The 19177-nt window shown below is 33.3% G+C and overlaps 1 protein-coding gene across 17 annotated transcripts in view; it reads left to right on the top strand.

Annotated features, from left to right (window-relative positions):
* The window catches only part of LOC129751442 (PDZ and LIM domain protein Zasp), a 261468-nt gene that overhangs the window by 66579 nt on the left and 175712 nt on the right, over window positions 1-19177 (top strand). For all 17 annotated transcript variants that reach the window (XM_055746946.1, XM_055746948.1, XM_055746950.1 and 14 more), the window contains exon 3: window positions 6112-6145. The gene's annotated coding sequence lies outside the window, so the exon portion shown is untranslated. The remainder of the gene's footprint in view (window positions 1-6111; window positions 6146-19177) is intronic.

The following is a 19177-nucleotide window of genomic DNA, read 5'->3' as shown; positions in this document are numbered from 1 at the left end:
TCACAGGTTTTCCTCGTCCCGCACACCGAAGACCAATTACTTACCCATTTCGCCGACGAATGAGATCAAGATCACGCCAGGTGCTATTTTGGTTTGCACCTCAACTATTCGAGGGCCGTCGTCCCTTCACTGCGCTGAAAAATTATGTATGACAAGTTGGAGACGCCCTTTTGAAATGTTTTGAGAGTCGGAGAGAGCGTTTGAGTCTGGTGGTCGAATCATCATCATGAGACACGCACGAGGTCACATTCTTATGGGTGCGTTTATTTTTGAACCGGGACAGTGAATCTATTTTGAAAATAAAACAAACACAAGAGATGTCAAACAATTTTCTTGCGGTACTATTGGAAAACTGTGGTGGACCTTTTAGCTTATTTACGGCAGAGATTCTTGAAAACCTTGATTCATCAGTTCGATTCCCAAGGGTCGTCGTCACTGCTAGTATGTTTTTACGTGCATTTTTTACAAGATTTTTTCTTTCAATTTGACAACATCTCTCGTTGAAACTAACAGAACAGGCGACGAGGTCTATTTGTGCCAACACTTGTAGTGACTATCAGAGCAGGGAAAAACGCGGATTGCTAAAATTAGCCTGCACTGTGCGATTTTAAGTCTGTTTAAAGTTGGCATTATTTTACTTTTTCAGTAGGACGGACGCTGATTGAGTTTACTAGGGACCATTAATCTCTGTGAGTGGGTGAAAGAAAATGGTTCACAAAAATGGGAAAGAAATGTTGTTGAAGCGAGGCAAAATTGTCAACTTGATGGTCGCTGTTTTTTTTCTTTCATTTTCACCAACCCAGACTCAGAACTTTTAACGCGTCTCTTTGATCATTTCATTGAACAAATAAACAACATACACATGATGACAACACCGATACGGTACAGAACTTTCAAATTGTTTAATCAAAGTGCTAAGTGCTGGCGGTGGATAATTGGCTATTAGTGTCTGTGAACAAGTGGCGCTCCCTTTTGCTCGAGGCTTGTCGAAAGGAGGAATTTGAGCGGCTTTAACGGCTTGGCGCTTTTGACTCCAACTTGCGGTCACATATCGATTGGAATGTAGTAAGGTGAATGTGAACCAGACGAGGCAACTTATCGCGCGGAAAACCATGATTCCGTGAATGATACGTGCTAGGTATTATGGTTCCAATCATAAAGCATGATCTATTGATTTTATTAATGAGTTCATGATCACTAGCTGTAACGCTCATCATTCTTCAATTAAGCATAGGTATTTTCTTAAAAAGCAAACCTTTTTTATCATAATTTTATGAGTTTGTTTTTTTTTAGGTGGCCTTGTTGCTAAGTTTAAAAACTAAATTCTATTGGTGAGAAGACCAGGCCCATGCATGGTTGCTAAACCTCAGGTTGGGTACATTCAACCACGTATTAATCGACTTATCTATTTCATTGTTTGAAATTGGATTCGATTTTGAAATTAAAAGATTAATTCAAGACGATCAATTTCTGAAGGCAGTTCGTTTATTCCATATTTGAGATATTTAATCCAAAGATATATACCATTGCGCTTTTAATGAAACATTCAAAATGGAGATTCTGGGTTTTTTTTGTTGCTTAATTGGAATCACAGAAGAAATTATAATAATTTGAAATCTTATAAGATTTATTTATTTTATTTATGTTCAAATTTCAAGTTTAGATCATAAACATTAACGTAAGAATTAACGATCAGTATTGAATTGCTACTCTGTTAGTGAAGGACCAGTTTTAAATTTTTGAGTTAAAATTCAGTTATGGAAATTTATTTAGGTTCATAACTCAAATACTGATTTACTTTTAACTTGGGATTTGGATAGAAATCTGAAAATATAGTTTGCAGTTCAGATAAAGAATTCAGTCGAAGTTTTCAAATTTAGTTTCAGTAAACATTTCAGTACAAACTTTAAGGCTTCAAGAGTTTGAGCATTGTGTCCGTTTTGAATACTTTTTTTTAGTATCTTAGTAGGGTCTTCAGAAGGGTCTTTTAGTGACCTAAACTCCATCGAGAAAACTCTCCAATTGTTGCAAACATATTATTATATTATCTGCTATTCCTTAGCTTCAAAAAAGACTTTTTTGCTGACCACACATGCTCTTACATTTATACTACCTTTCTGATGACTTGTGGGCAGGGTTGCCAACATTTTTTTTCTCAAATTCAGGGAGCTTTGAGAAGAAAAAATCAGGCTTACAGTAAATAGTCAAACTGATGAACTATTTTCCACAGGGATAATTATCGATCATGGTGAAATCCCCAATAATGACTGAAACCTTATTTTATAGATACCTCTTGATTATCAAGCTGACATTAATTACATATGTTTGTTCGTGGATGTTTTCGAAACTGGGCTGAGCTAACCAACTTTAATCAGTCTCCGAAACTAATAAAAATATTCCATAAAAATTAGCGGATATTTAAATATAGTAAGTATTCATGATGGCTGCAAAAAAGGTAGCCAACTTGGAAACGTCTGGATGATGAACTTTATAGATGATGACTTTTTTATCGCTTTTATTTGATTCTATACATTATCAATTACTTTTCAATTACTTATTCGAACCATTTTCTATCACTTTATCATGAAAATTCTGAATTTTTATTTTTTTGTTGAAAATATCATGCCCAAACTCAAAAGTCTGGAATAAAAGTCAAAAGTTTTGAAGTCTAGAAACCTAAAAAAATTGCCTGACGAAAGTCCAAAAAGTCTAGAAGATCCGGACAAAATCTGGAAAGTTCACATCACTGATCACCCCATCGACTCGAGGTTTTAGCCGAGCGCGAACATGGTTTTCAATTGATCATAAGTAGCGGCAAACCCGAAGCAATCGATCGAGCGTGCTCGGATAAATCCCAAGTTAATGTATGGTGATTGCAGGGTTGCAAACATTTTTTTTTAAATTCAGGAACGTGTGAAACAAAAATCAGGATACATCATCAGAATTCTCTGTCAAAGAGAGGACCTTTTGTTTTTGGTCGTCGTTCCACATTTTGACCTCCTTCAGTGGTTTCTTATACAGTTCAATATCACCTTTTCCCATCATATTCAGAAAAATCAGGGAAAATCAAGAGCTTATCAGGTTGTCAGGCTGAGCCTCTAAAAATCAGGCAAAACCTGAAAAATCGTGCACATTGGCATCTCTACTTATAGGTGAATTTTTCAACAACTCTTTCAAGTTCCAATTGCCTTGTGTTGGAATGAGAAATTCAACGCAGGTTTCAGTGGAAGAATAGAATTAATTTTATTCATTTTTTTTTTTGGGATTTTAAACCAACTGGTTTATTCATCCCCATTGAATTAATTTTATTTGCTATTTCAGTAAGGTCTTTTCAGTCGTTGAGAATTAACTCACGCTGTTAACCGCAGCGTAGCTCGTGGCTCGTGAAAACCATTCAAATTCGTAGATTTGACAAAAAACAAATATTCTCTAATTTTGGTAAAATTAAACTTGATAACTTTTTTTTGGGCGTCAGCTTGCTTTGCTATAATTTTCAATTATCCTTAGAAATCCGAAGAACATTCTGAAAATATGCAGATAGCGGACATCGATCCGTAAAAGAGGTCTAAATCCGTAGGTCTATGGAGAAATCCGTAGATCTGGCAACACTGGCACAAAGAATAACCTTTTAGAAGCCCGCCTTCCACTTCCAGACGTATCTGGTCCCATAAGCTTTTGAAATGAGTAATTCAACGCAGGCTTCAGTGGTGAAATAGAGTTCATCTTTATTTCCTATCTTAATAAGTTTCTTACAATGCTACATTCTACATTAGCGATTGCTTCTTCTACTAACGACCAAGTTTCAAACTTACTCAAGTTATTCTGGAAATTTTACTCAAGGAAGGGTAAAATGCTTAATTATGCCGCACCTATGCGTATCACTAATTTGCTATGTATTTCTCGTACACTATGTGTAAAAAAATGAGTGTTCTCGTTGAAGAAAGGTGTTTTCTTCAAATGCTTATGATTTTTTTTAACTCAAATTAATTAAGTTGCTTCCAAAAATTAATTTAAAAAAACCAATTCAAAGCCACAAAACAATACTTTGTTGCAGATACGCGCCGCTGTATATTCATAACGCGCCTAGCAGCCGAACACACCCGAAAGAAGCCGAAGGTCGAAAAAACACTTATACTTACAGACACTTTGACTGAAGAGAAAATCAAAATGGACTAATCAAAATTTAAAAAAAGTTTAAAGTGGATTTTTTGCGCTAAATACACGCTCAAATAATGGTTTTTAACTTTTTGTTCACTTCCAATGAAAATTGGCCGTTTTGAAATATTAACGCTATTTTCGGGACATAACGATTGGCGCGTTATAACGTGCGCATGGGCCTTGATAAATCATAGGGGAACATGCCCTATTATGCGCCACCTAAGCGAATCGCTGATTTTCTTTGTATTCCACGTACGAATTGTGTTAAATATGAGTGAAATCGTTGAAGAAAAGTGCTTTCAACAAATGCCTATGATTTTTTATTACTAAAATTGCTATAGTTGCTTCAAAACCTTAAATTTAAAAACCATATTCAAAGCCACAGAACAAAACTGTGTTGCAAATACGCGCCGCAGTGTATTTAATACACGCCTAGCAGCCCAACACATCCGAAAGCAGCCGAAGACCGAAAACACACCAATACTTACAGACACTTCGACTGAAAAGAAAATCAAAAGGGACTAATCAAAATAAAAAAAAAAATAAAAAAATTCACGCTCAAAATATGGTTTTAGACTTTTTGTTCATTTTCAATAATAATTGGCCTTTTTGAAAAATTAATGCAATTTTCAGCCTACTTCGATTGGCGCGTTATAATGAGCGCATGGGCCGTGATAGAACATATCCATAAAAAGCATACCTTAGCGAGTTCAGTATGATTTTTTAGCAGAAAATCATAGTTTAGATTCTCCTCTATCGATGTGTAAGAAAATATTGTCTTATTCATTTTTCTCTGCAATTTGACACCTTATTGACAGTGTTTTTAAATTTAGATCAAAATGAAGAAAAACCTAAAATGTAAAATTATCACTACACAAGGGCATTTTAAGGAAAAATTCATACTTGCCATGACCAATCACAGCATTTAAAACAAATTGGTAATATTTTGCAGGCTTAAAATGTTTCAGATTCTTAAAAACAAGGGTGGCGCGTATTAGCCACATGGGGCGTTATATGAACTTTTCCCCTACCCATTAGGGTGTCCCAAAACTGCATAATGTCTGGGAATCTGGGAGCTTTCCCTTCAAGCAGTAGATTAAGATGTGGAAAACAACATCTTGTATGGGCCACCTAAAAACAGCATGCTTAGAAGTTTCGCAAACGAGATCTTCGAAAAAAGTCAACTTTTCAAAAATTTTATTTAAAAAAACTCTGGGTCCTAAAATTTTTACCAAATGTATTTATTTTATATTTTTAAAATTTTGTTCGGGTGAAAAACTACACGTTAAAAATAAAAAATGAACCGAATTGGTATCAAAATTTTAAATCAGATAGCTTTTTTCAAAAAAAAAAAAATTCTGTCCAAAAATTTTTCATTCAACTGACCAAAATGTGTACCTAGCGTGGAATTTTTGAATACCAAGGACATCAAATCGTCATGTTAAACACCCATAAGGAGCATATCTTAGCGATTTCAGTATGATTTTTAGCATAAAATCCAAAGTTTTGATTCTTATCTAGCGATGTGTCAGAAATTATAGTCTTATTCATTTTTCTCTGCAATTTGACACCTTATTGAAAGTGTTTTAAAATTTACATCAAAATGAAGAAAAACCTACATTTACGAAAATATTCATACATACAATTGGTAATATTTTGAAGGCATAAAATGTTACAGATTCTTCATAACACGAGTATAAGCCACATATGACGTTATTTGAACTTTCCCCCTACTCAGAATATTTTAAATTTCAAGACTCAGTCTAATGATACTCTCAATTATAAACATTTTGTTTTTAAGCTTCTTAAAGCTAAAATTCGCGGTAAGATGTTTTATCAAAATTTAAACGATTCTTTAAAAACGTTTGTAAATCCTTGCGTAATTAATGAAATAGAAATAAATATTTTATAAATGCTTGAAATTAATCAATTTCTTTTGTTCTATCTCTACAGACCTCACCAACATCCACAGCATTTATTTAAACAGGTAAGTTGCGGTTTATTATTGTATTATCAGTATTATTGCGTCTCCTGATATTATTATGTATCTTTATTCAAATAATTTTTCAAATCTAAATCCCTTTGCTTCTTGCCAGTGGGAGAGGTTTTTCAATTATTGTAAGGAATAAGAAATATTCAAAAATCTCTTATTCATAAAAAGCAAAATACCGAAACAGAAATGTATTCACTACTGAACTTAAATGAATCAAATCTAATTCTCTTACAATATAGCTCATCAGAAAAATCGCTGAACTTTCTTTGGGCAACTTTATATGGGACTGTCTTGTGCTCATTCGTTTTATTGATCTTGTGGTAGTTTATGAGAGATGGAAAACGCTGTGTAATTTGAGCGTTTTCCATAATAACTTTATTGCGACTTCGGTGCTAAAAGATCAATACATCGTTTTGCTTAGATTCGCTTAGACGCACCTAGCACATCGAATGCATGTACGAATGCGGAAAAGAATTGCCTATTTTGTGGTTTCAAGTACCTGCCATTGATCTTGAACTAAGGTGGGCTACGGGCCTGAGATGAAAATTGATACCTACATTAGTTAACCAGTGTGAAACATTCTCTTCTCAGCAGAACGACGAAAGGTTATGACTTATGAAGTCACTTTGCTGGGTTTAACGAGAAGACGATTTATTAAAGCTCATTTCTCGGAAATTTTTCTCATGAAATCACGATTGATGTTTATAGTTTTCCACAAATAATAAATCGTAAATAACTGATTGACTAATCAGACTGCAATACATCCCTCAATCTGGATATATTTCTAAATCGATATGAGCTTGTAGGAATTAAAATGTGACTCCCCAAAACATCGATTCACTCTTCATTTCCGCATATCGAATCACATCAAGGCGAACCTAACATTTCAACCCGAACGTATTTCCTTGATCGCCAAAAAAAAAACACACAACCGAGCGTGGTTATTTCAAAAGTCAGCGCCAATTATTATTGACTTCTACTCTACGCCTTCCGATTCATCCGTGTCTGTTATTTACAGCAGCTACGGATTCGGTTCCAGCGAATCTGTAATCGAAATCTTGGCATCGGAGAAATAAAAAAAAACTCTCGAAATAATAACAGTTGAAACTAAAACCAGAATATCATAAGCGCAGCTTGACCCAGTTAATAATTTATTCCGACATTAGGTTGATAGTTGCTTTGCTTGATTCGATCGTTCCCAAACCTGGTGCCCCCGGTCAGTTTTCTATGAGGCGTTTCTGAGTCTAACTGCATCATTTTGGCACATTTACCGTACGCTCTTGAGTACAGAATTCGACTTCTGGTTCTGGCAAACGAGGGAACGCACCAACTATAAAATATCACTTTTGAGCAACATTCGGTTTGACATTCAAATGTATTTAGCTGTCAGTTTCGATCGGTTGTTGCAATACAGTTCAGTTCTATGAAAGAAGATGTTCAAAGTAAAATCGGTTCATGTCAAGTTAGGGTTTTCAATTTTTTAGCGTTGATGTGCTGCTTTTTATGTCTCTATTTAGGAGAACGATAACTGCTCGATCGTTTTGAAATCAAACTAAGGGAATAGCCGGGTTTCTCATTGGATTTGAAATGTGTCTTGTCAGTACAAGAATTGTATTCAACTCCGTCAATACTTAGGTTTGTTTTTTGTTGTGAGTTACACACTATTAATTTTTTGAAGTAAATTTATGTCAAATAGGATGCACAAAATTGAAGCATCACTTTTGACATAATATTACACAAAGAAAAACAGAAACGCTTGAAGCCATAAACTCTCTGCCATTAAATGTATGGCGTATTTGACATAATTTTATATAATTAATGATGTAAATTTATATGAAATCGGACGCACAGAAGTAAAGCATCTTTTTTGACATAAATTTAAATTGTCAAAGATGTAATATTGCGTTGCGTACAATTTTGGTGACATATGCTTTCGGAGACATATACTGCCGCTGGAAGCATAATTGTCACATGTTACATTTTGATATGAGAGGTATTTTGGTGTCTACTGCCTTCTTGCGATGAATATTTTTATTTTATTTGATAAAAACATGTATTTTAGAGTTAACTTGAAGTTTCTATCAAATGATGGCAATCCAAACTTTTGAAATAAGTCCTCTAGACACCGAAAAGTAGCCAATTTCAGAATGTAACATGTGACAATTATGCTTCCAACGGCAGTATATTTTAGAAAAAAAAATTTTCATGGACATAAATTTTTGGTAAATTTTCACACTTAGCGAAAATACTTGTTATTAAACTAAGGTTGCCAGAATTTTTTTCACTCCCATCCGGGCCTAGCAATTCCGGGCATTTTTTCAAAAAAACCTGGCAAAATCCGGGCATGGATTTCAATTTTTCAAATCCAAAAACCGGGCAAAAACCGGGCAAAATTTAGGTGTTATTATACATAAAAGCAAAGAAAAAATGCAAAAAAATATGAAATTAATATTTTATTAATGTAATTGCAGACTTCCAAAAACTTTTTGGAACACTTAAATATTTAAAGGTTTATAAAAGTAAATCAGCGAAATTATTTGAAAGAACCGTTGAAAATTTCCATATCGTTAATCGATTTTGCTGAAACTTACTCAATAACTTTGCTTTTTTTTGGGTTTCTTTGTGAAAATTGTAAAAAAATCCGGGCAATATCCGGACTTTTTTCACGATATCTGGGCAACCGGGCCGGACCGGACTTTCTCGAAATTTTGCATCAAATATCCGGGCAAACCCGGATAAAACCGGGCAATCTGGCAAGCTTATATTAAACGCTATTCAAGTTTCTAATCATTGGAATCACAGACACTGAAGTGTGATTAAAATATGGCTTGAAACTTTGTTAACATTCAAAAACAAGTTTTTTTACAAAATGTGAATTTTTGCTTAAATATACATGAGAATGAGAATTTATTTTTCTAAAAAAGTGTGCCTCCGAAAGCCTTATCTTTTGAATTATGTAAATGAATCAAAAACTTTTTTTGGAGAAAAATAATTCTACGATCGTCAACTATGAAGTATCTCAGGTATCAACAAAGGACATGCTTCAAAAAATTCAACAAACCATGAAATTTTTTTTCTAATTTTATTAATTGTATCGACCAAATTTTTATGATTAATGTTTTAATTCATTCTAATAAATGGAAAAATTTTGAAACTTAATTCGCAAATTACCTTTTCTAAACTAGTTGAGCAAAAATATTTCTTGTAGCTCACATGCATTCTTGCCACTTATTTTTTCACATGATTCCGAAGTTTTAGTAATGATATGTTTAGTAATGAAGTTAAAATTAAAAATTCAGCAATGACCTCGGCAAACGGCAACCCCTGCTGTAGAACTGGTAACGGCATTTGGAAGATGTTTGATAGTCTGGTCAAGCTGATATGTCGCAACTGAAAGTCGCTGACGAAAACTCCGAATGTTAATCCTTAGATTCATCGATGTACAAATTGTGTTCCTCGAAACTGAGTATTGAGGACCTCTCCGTGCAAGTCACTCAAAGTAACAATATCAACCTTCGGTGATACTTGATCGTCCATCAGTTAAAGTTGAATTCCAATTCGAAATCTGAAAAATAAAAAATGTTAAAGTTGGTCCAAATCTTTCCAATTTGCGATGGATAGAATAACAATTGAACATTTTTAAGTCATTTTTAAACATACATTGAAGTATTTTTACTGATATCAACATTTTAATCGAATTGAACTTTAGAGGCATTAGATTCGATGTACTGTTTCAGCAAAAACATTTGTAACAACTTTTTATAAACTCTTCGAGGCGAATACACTTAAGTTTTTTTTAAATTATCATCAAAACATGGAATTGCGAGAGTTAAAAACTAAATTAAAAGGTTTAGGAAAAAAAATTAAAGCTGATAATTCCAATTTCGTAAACGATGTTGCAGCCTTCAGTTGTAGATTTCACGATGTACTCTTTTAAACACACCTTCTACATTTACGCCGGATTCTCCGAATTGAAGGGATTGATTAGGTAGCCACCGAGGAAAACTCACTTTTTTCAAGGTTCCACAATCCGGAGTATAAAAATTTTCGGCCGAAACAATTTCGTGGTACGTTCATTTTTTAAATCAAAATAAAATCTACACGAAAAACATTTGTATACGAAAAATGAGATGGATTTATTCTACGTAACTCGGCTTACCCTAGAATTGAGTATTTCATGCTCAAAATTAAGTTTCCTTAGCTTAAATTGAGCAGCAAATGATTAACTATGTTCCTCGCGATTTTTTCAGAGAGGCACAAAGATTTTTGATTCTAGGATGAGATAATGGAAAGGGGGTTAACTGAGTGTTACCAAAATAGCTGAACAGGTTACTGTTCCATCGTAGATTTAGCATTTGCAGGGCCAGAAAAAGTTATAGTTATCGGTTGAATCGTAGTTGAAGATGCACAGAACCATGCAAACGACTGTTATAAATAATTTTAAGAGCCCTGAAACTCTTTGCGGAAAAGCGCCGAAATCCGAGCTGTCGACGAGAATTTTGACTGGAACCAATTGAACCAGTGGAGGTATTTTACCACGGCCCTAGGCGCCGGAGAATCGACGCGGAACCATTAAGTAAGTATTGTCAACATTCAATGATGTGCGGCTTAGAATGTAGAGAACTTCCGGACGTTATATTCTCTGGAAGGATCCGGAAGTTTTCATTGTAGTTTTGATCGGGAGTGTTCAAATTTGAGCTGGGTTTAGCGAATGCTAGTGGCTCAAGTTATTTCACCAGTCGAGCTTCTGTTTTGAACCTAAGTACTCAACTTTGAGTGTGAAATTAGGAGCGTGTACAAGAATTTGACAGACCAGAGCAAGATATATCACAATATGAACCTCAGGTACAACATTTTGGTGAACCTGCATGTGTTGGTGAGTGGCACAAAATAATATAAAATTTAATTTAATTTAATAATATTTAATATATTATATTCGAAATTCCATGGTATAAATTTCAATGTATTCTCAGATGTGTTTCAAGAAATGAATTATTTTAAGTAGGTCCTGATACAAGATAAAATATGCTTTTGCGTACACTTAATACAGATGCTCGGAAATAAAGTTTGAAAATACTATCTAAACTCTGTTTAAAATCCCCTTTCATCAATTATAATTTATGAACTTTTGAGGTGGCTGTTTAACGTTTTCAAAAGGGAATTTTAGGTCTAAAATAATTTCATAACTTAATAATATTTGAAACTCGTCTGAAATACATGCAAACAAATCAGAATGCCGTACCGTACCTGGTAATTATATTTATGTTTGCTCACCGTGTTGATACAAAAATAAACATAATAATATTCAACGTTTTTTTTAGTAATTTTTTAATCGATTTAACCGTTCTGATTGTGTTTAAAATCTTTGGAGAAGAATTTTGAGATCTTGGAGGTAAGTATCAAATATTTAAATTAAATGAACATCATTCATGCTTCCGTTTTCAGTTACTAGCTGCCAAACTGTTCCATAACGCTCACTTTTCGGTGGATCGTTCCAGACAATTTTACAATCTGGAATCTTTAGAGATGGACTTCATTGAGAAACTGCAGAACTTATAAGTTTCAAAAAATGAAATTCTGGAGAAAGTGCTTCGAAAGAATGGATAAGAAATTTAGGAAGAGCTCGCCTCTCAGAGGGAAGTTGCTGAATCAAGTCCCGCTGCCTATACACGATCTTTTATTGCGAAATAGTCATTTTCCATTTCCCTGGCTGATGAAACGGACTGTTTTTTTTTTTTTGGAAACATCGCCCGGAATTTGCTCGACCGAGTCGTGAGTACATATTTCTATGTGTTTAAATGAAAACCGACTATAGCCGATCCGAATAAGTTGGAGCCTCGTGAATTGATCAAAAGCTATCACAGTGTGAATATGAATGTCAAACGCACCAAAAAACTCACACGATCACATTTCTACCAAGAAAACTTCGAAGCAGCAAGCGACCAGAAGATAATGAGGCTGTTTCTCTGAAAGGTATCTGTATCATTTCTGTTTCTGCAATATCTACTAGCTTCTGTAATAATGCTCAAATTCGAGCTAAAGAATAAACACGTCACTGTTTCACATTCTATCACACCGAACATTAACTGACTATAATAATCGTTCTGACGGATCACTATACCAGAGAAACACGTATCAAACTTATGAGTCGTTTGAAATTTTGGACAATTCGGTTGAAGACAAAGTAGCATAAAATTCAGATACATCAAAATCGCCAATATCGCACGGAACGTAAAAATTAGGTCAGGGTGGGTCAATTACGAAAAATTTATTTATTTTTTAATTCTTACCTTTGGCTGGAATTTGGTTAGTCCAGCAGCATCAGAAAGTTTCACTCACATGCTCCGAGAACAATACTTTTCATGACTTTCATGACTGGCAATCAAAATTTAGTGTTTTTCAAACCTAAAATTTAAAGATAAAAATATTAACAGAACATCTTACTTAATTGTGTCATTTTACCAGTGTCTTACCTCGGATTACCAAAGACTGCTCAGACTGCGGATTACCAAAGACTGACCATATTAAATATTTTAATCCTTACTGTACTGCGCAAACCAAGCTTCCCTCATTGAACACACAATTTCTTGAAAACATTTTTCACCTGATTAGAAGTTTCACTTTGTTTTTAAGTTATGCAATATTAATTATTTTATTCGCTATTCTTTCAACAAATTTTCATCACGGATTCAGCGGCTAATAACACCAAATAATTGGAAGCTTTTTAAACTGCACTATTACGCTGACATAGGTGATTGAAAATGGCTGTGCGTTTGGTTGAAAAAAAAAAATACGAAAAAATGGCTATGTACGTAATTTTACATCTTTTAATACTTATTTTTGGTTGACATCTGATTTATACTTATGCGCATTTAATAATATGTGTGTAAAGATGTAAAATTAGATCATATTCAAAAATAAATCAAATCTAATTATGGCTTGAAGCGTTTCTGTCACCAATAAATTTGATTATTTTTTGGTGTGTACGTAAAATATCATTCAAATAAAACAGATTTGGCATTGGAGCGGTACCAAGTACTTATATTTTGACAGAAATATGATATTTCTTATGTGATTATGATGTGATATGATTATGTGATATTTCTTTAAAATTCACACAGCGCAAACAAATACTAATTTAGTAAACATTGCGCAATAAAGTTTAGCTTAAAAGTTGCTAAATCGAATCGTTTTCGAATTTTTTAAAGATAATTTTAAAAATAATGATCGAAAACATGATTTTGAGGCATAAAAATAAATTCAAAGTTTATCAATTTTCAATCGCAGGCTTTAAAGTTTTGATTATGAAACTACATTTTCTTTATAAAATCTAAGATTCAAAGATGTTTTCAGAACACAAAAATTTAGAATGGAAAAACAAAGACAAAATTAATAAAAAAAATTTTAGAAATTTTTATTGTTTGATTTTCAAATTTAGTGAATTTATTTGAAAATTGAAGCAAATTATAAAATTGGAAAAGATAAGGTTTTTGACATTTAAGACGGTTTTTCCGATGAACACATCTAACGTCAATATTTTATTGATTGATTTGGTATATTTTGTAAAAATTGTTCTATACCTTTAATATTGGTGATTTGAAGTTTATAATTTTTGAAATGTGCAAGTTTTAATCTATATTTAAGAAAAAAAAACGATTCTGAGTTTGTTTATTAAACTTCATTCAACTAAGGAATAATTTTTTACTGATAATTATGCACCATTTTAAAAAGTGAAATACTACAGTTTTTATGAATTTGGAAAGATACCATTACAATTATATCTGATATTAATGCAGAAACTTAAAAAAAATAGATTTCATTTATTAGATGCATTCAAAATTATCTCAAATTCAATTTGGTTTGAAATTTCTTAAAAAAAAATATTTTTTTGGGGAACTTTAATAAAAAATGTTATGATTTCGTTTTAAATTTTTTTTCAACTAAGTGCAGGATTTTGACCTATTTTCAAAATTTCTTTTAAAAACATAATCTGATAAAAAATGGCATATTTGGATTCAGGGCACCCAAATTAGTCAAAATTAGCTTTTAATTGTTTGCACTTCGGAAGAATGTCATTTTTGTGGCCTTGTGTAATTTATCAAATCTTTTTGAATGTGATGTTCAGTTTTTAAAAAACCAAGAAACGTAAAATAAAATGAATACTGCAATTGGTTTTTTTTAAGAATATTTCATATCAGTATAACATTTGCAATGACGGTAACACTTTTTGTAGCAAAACATTTTTTGTAATAAAGAAGAGGATACTTGATTTTTGACTTTTGTTTTCTAATTCTGATGACAATCGTTATGTTAATCACCTGTATGGCCTGCAACGTGTTGATGTATAATATTAGAATTCGAAGAATCAATTAGTTTTGAAGAAATGATTGGTTTCAAACTCCTTATTTGTTTAGTTACACTTTCTGATAAAAACCCTTTCTAAAGACGAGGTTATGTTTTTGTATGTCAAGTTGATTGTTGAAAAAAAGTTGATTGAGTTGCAAATCGAAATTTAAAATCAATAATATGTTTCATTTCGTGAACGTCATATAGTGTCGTGAAATGAAATATCTCAAGCCTAGAGTGATTTTTGACGAAATTTTTGACTTGCTTGCTAACACTTAGTATTTAAAACCTCTTAATTTCAAGTAATTTTCCGTTACTAAAGTGGAAATTTTACTTGCCAAAATCTCCATGGGGGTGAGGTTGAGCCCCTAAAGATTGGAAATAATGTTGCATAAATTTAGGGACAATAATTTGAAAAATGTCTTATAATTTTTAGCTACAAAAACCAATGACCTTAATGCAAAACCTTGGGTCCTTTGACAATAACCAAATTAATTTTATTTTCTTGAAAATTTGTCATTTGAAACATTTTTAAGTCATTTTTAATATTCAGGCTCACTCTTGGAAAAGAACTCATTTTTAATATGAACAAATTATCGCAAAATTACCATGCAAACAACACTGAAACTAAAACTATAAACAGAATAAAAGTTCAATTTTCCCATAAAGCTACAAGTTTACTTCTGAATGCTTATATTTGATCAGAAGTCGTTGGTTTGCGAGCCTTTCAAAAAGACATATATTTAAATATTTTGAAATCATATTTTTAAAATCTGATTTTGCCTATTTAAAACTCAATTTATAAGAACTCAAACCAAGAAATCAATTTTGGGATATCGAAACTTAAAACCAAGTTATTGATTATTATCTGCAAAAATTCCAACCCCAGTCTACGGTAGTTTTATTTTAATAAATCTTGCTTTGCACGTTGTTGGAATGTTCATTTGTATTTTATTTATTCATTGCAATATAGGACAGTGTTGATTGCGAGTATCGTCTAAAAGTACAAGTTAAGAATTTTAGTTTTATTGAACTGACCCGGTATGCTTTGCTACACCTTCCATAATTGATGGAAATTCATAAAAAGTGATTAATTCTTGTTTTCTTAAATATTATTTTCTGGTTTCAAAACCTGTCTTAAAATTTGTTTTTCAATCATTATTTTGTATCTAAAATTAAGACCCTATATTTATTTATTCAAAAGTTTCTAAACTTTTCCATAATAAATGTTTTACTTATACATAAAAATTCATCTCCCAAGCCAAATTTGGTTACTGCTTGATCACTCTCCAAGTCATTAAAAATATGAGAGTCCCCCTGTTTAAAATCAAGAACACTTTTCTCGTACCCGATACCCTTCCATGCAAATTTGCACGATTATTGCTCAAAAAAAAAAATTATTAAAAAGTATGGACGCACCCCTCTTCATTTTGAAGCTCCCCACTAAAAAGAAAGGAGGAGTCTTAAAATCTTATTTGCATATACAGTTGCGTTCAAAAAAGAATGAAATCGCGTGAAGCTGCGCATTCACTTCCAACTTCGACAAGCTGTCATTTCTCTCTCGGTTGATATTTTTTCATGAAATTTTCACACAATCTAGTTCAACTATCCAACTAACGTTCTGCAAAATTTGAAAAATTTACAATGACTGGTAATAAAGATACGGCTATTCCCGTAAAAAAGGGAAATTTGGAGTTGCTTCACTAAATTTGCTGTATCTTGTACAATTTTTATTGAAAAACCTTGAAAATTGGTCAAAAGATGTAAAAATGTTTGATCTAGTACCAGGCCAAGTTTTGTCGAAATCGAATAACGTGATCAAAAATTGTGCCTGTTAGAAAATAAGGTTCATTATCGCCCAACGAATGATTTCATTCTTTTTTGGACGGATGTTTGTATAGAAAACATCTTAATCAATGTTTTCTTGGTATTCTCTTACACAAAATCAAAATTTATCACAAAGAATCTTATAAATTGTAAGGAACTTCATTCTTGCTTCGTTTAGAAATAAAAATTGTTCCAACAGAACTGGTACTTAAACACAAGAGCAAATATAATACTCGTTTTAATTGTGTATCAAATTTGTTTATCAGTATATTTAGCAGGTCATTTCCGAAACACTGTTCTTCTTATTTTGAACTCTGTTGACACACTTTCTATTCCTAAATAAAGCACAAATGAAGTTTCTACCAATTCACAACATTCGGTGTGATAAATTTTTATTTTGTGTATGAAAAAACCAAGAAAACATTGATGAAGATGTTTTCTATACAAACATCCGTCCAAAAAAGAATGAAATCGTTCGTTGGGCGATAATGAACCTTATTTTCTAACAGGCACAATTTTTGATCACGTTATTCGATTTCGACAAAACTTGGCCTGGTACTAGATCAAACATTTTTACATCTTTTGACCAATTTTCAAGGTTTTTCAATGAAAACTGTACAAGATACAGCAAATTTAGTGAAGCAACTCCAAATTTCCCTTTTTTACGGGAATAGCCGTATCTTTATTACCAGTCATTGTAATTTTTTCAAATTTTGCAGAACGTTAGTTGGATAGTTGAACTAGATTGTGTGAAAATTTCATGAAAAAATATCAACCGAGAGAGAAATGACAGCTTGTCGAAGTTGGAAGTGAGTGCGCAGCTTCACGCGATTTCATTCTTTTTTGAACGCAACTGTAGTTTCCTATGACAAATTTTAATCCATGAACGTATGAGACCCCCCCTTCTTCCCTTTTTATCCCCCCACTGGAGGGTTCCGGAATATGCATAGAAACATTTCTCCATCCCTAAAACCCTCCCCTACTTAAGTTGATTCCTTTCGTATAACTCTTTTTATAGAGTATTGCTGAAACTTGTATGGGCCCTCATAAACCCTCATATCCAGTGATCATATTCAATAATTCTACTTGACTACTGAATTATTTTAATGTACTGAATCTAATTTTACAACGAATCTTGACTGACACCTCTTTTTGCCACCTGTAATTTGCCGAAAATCATAACTCATTTTAAAGTTAGAAAGAAATCTACAGTGGTATTCGAGAAAATAGCAGCGCCATCAAGTCCCACATTAAATATAATTTAATAAAATATATATTCATTTATTGCAAAATAGTATTCACAGCTTTTTTATTTTATAAGAAATCACTCAATATACTGACAGCAATCGTCTGTGAATTGCTCAATCCCACCCACCACGGTCACTGACACCTGTGAATGGCTTCGGCTAAAAGTGACTCAGAACAACACGTTTAAAAATTGAAAAACCACCTTCCAACCGAATCACATTTTGCGCATCAACTCAAACTGTGCAGAAAATGTCAGCCGCTGCCAAGGGAGAATAGAAACTTTGGAGGCGGCGAACTAGCGAAAAGTTATAAACATCTCGTAAACGAAGTGAGGGGAAAATGTCGGTGCATTCTTTCAGCACCTTTCAATGTCAATTGAGGGTTGGTCTTTCTCCGGAAAACCCTTCTAATACTTGAGTAGAATATGTTTTATGGAATGGATGAATGAAATAAAAATTTTAGATCCGCAAATATCGTTTGCAATTGTTAGCCCACAGTTTAAAATTACAGCTTTAACATTTTTATACAGATTTTTGGTTATTGTTTATGGTCTCTTAAAGGGTTTGCCACTGCCAGAACAGAACTGCATTCGGTTCCAACTGGCTAACTTCCAACGAATTGGTGCATCACTTATATACAATATACCTACATTCATCGAGGGCTAGCTATCCATCTAAGCATGTATCTAGGACCGAAGACGTTCCATCCATCCATCCATTTCAGCCCGGTTGCCGTTTGCAATTTTCATTCATTCATTCTTATTCTTCACCTTGACGGATTTATTCGGTTTCCCGCGAGCGCCCTTCGAAAGCATAATTTTCCACGGCATTTTTCCATCCTAGCCGAGTTGAGTTGAGTTGAGTCGATATCCCCAGCGATCATCGGCAGACCAAAGAAAGCGGGCGGCATAGTTTTTTCATGTTGTACCGCATCGATGCATTCTAGCTAGCTTGGCACTCTTCTTTTATACAGCTCCAATGATGGTCTTCTGACGATTCTTCTTCATTTTCTAGTGAATGGTGATTCTATGCCGTTTCTTCAAAATAGCAAGATGAAGATTACTGCATGTATGAAGGTATCGGAACCCCATATAATGAAGAGCGGACGTGTTGACTGATGTGTGATGGTGCAGGTTTATTTTCTCCATTGGGGACGCTTTTAATTGGAAGCTTGCAATAGTGAATATAAGGTAAAGTTTCAATAACAATAAAGGTCCAAAGATCCAAAGAGGTATAAAAACTTCTTTCGAGTGAACAAAAATGATAATTTTTATGTTGCTGACAGCTGAGTTTAACATTTATTTTTCGAACTTTTGTAGTTTTTATTTCATTAAAAAAAGTATGAAGATTTTCCGCGAAATGCAAGACGGTCTCGATTCTGCGTACCCCCCATTTTTTCGGAACGGATGATCGAATCCGACGGTTAAACGGGTCAGAAAGTTTTAACTACGAAAAGAGAATAACATTGCTTTAAACAGAAATCTTTGGAAAATTTTATGTCTGCGAGTCAGATTTTGAAAAACGAACACACACATACATATCAGTGAAACTTCATGTTTTTTGAAGAGATCTAAATTCTACTTAACACTAAGATAGCATCTTACAA

Source organism: Uranotaenia lowii, chromosome 3 (genome assembly GCF_029784155.1).
Source record: "Uranotaenia lowii strain MFRU-FL chromosome 3, ASM2978415v1, whole genome shotgun sequence".
Lineage (NCBI taxonomy): Eukaryota > Metazoa > Arthropoda > Insecta > Diptera > Culicidae > Uranotaenia > Uranotaenia lowii.
The sequence above is the reverse complement of the archived record's forward strand: the minus strand, read 5'-3'. Positions and strand labels throughout refer to the sequence as shown.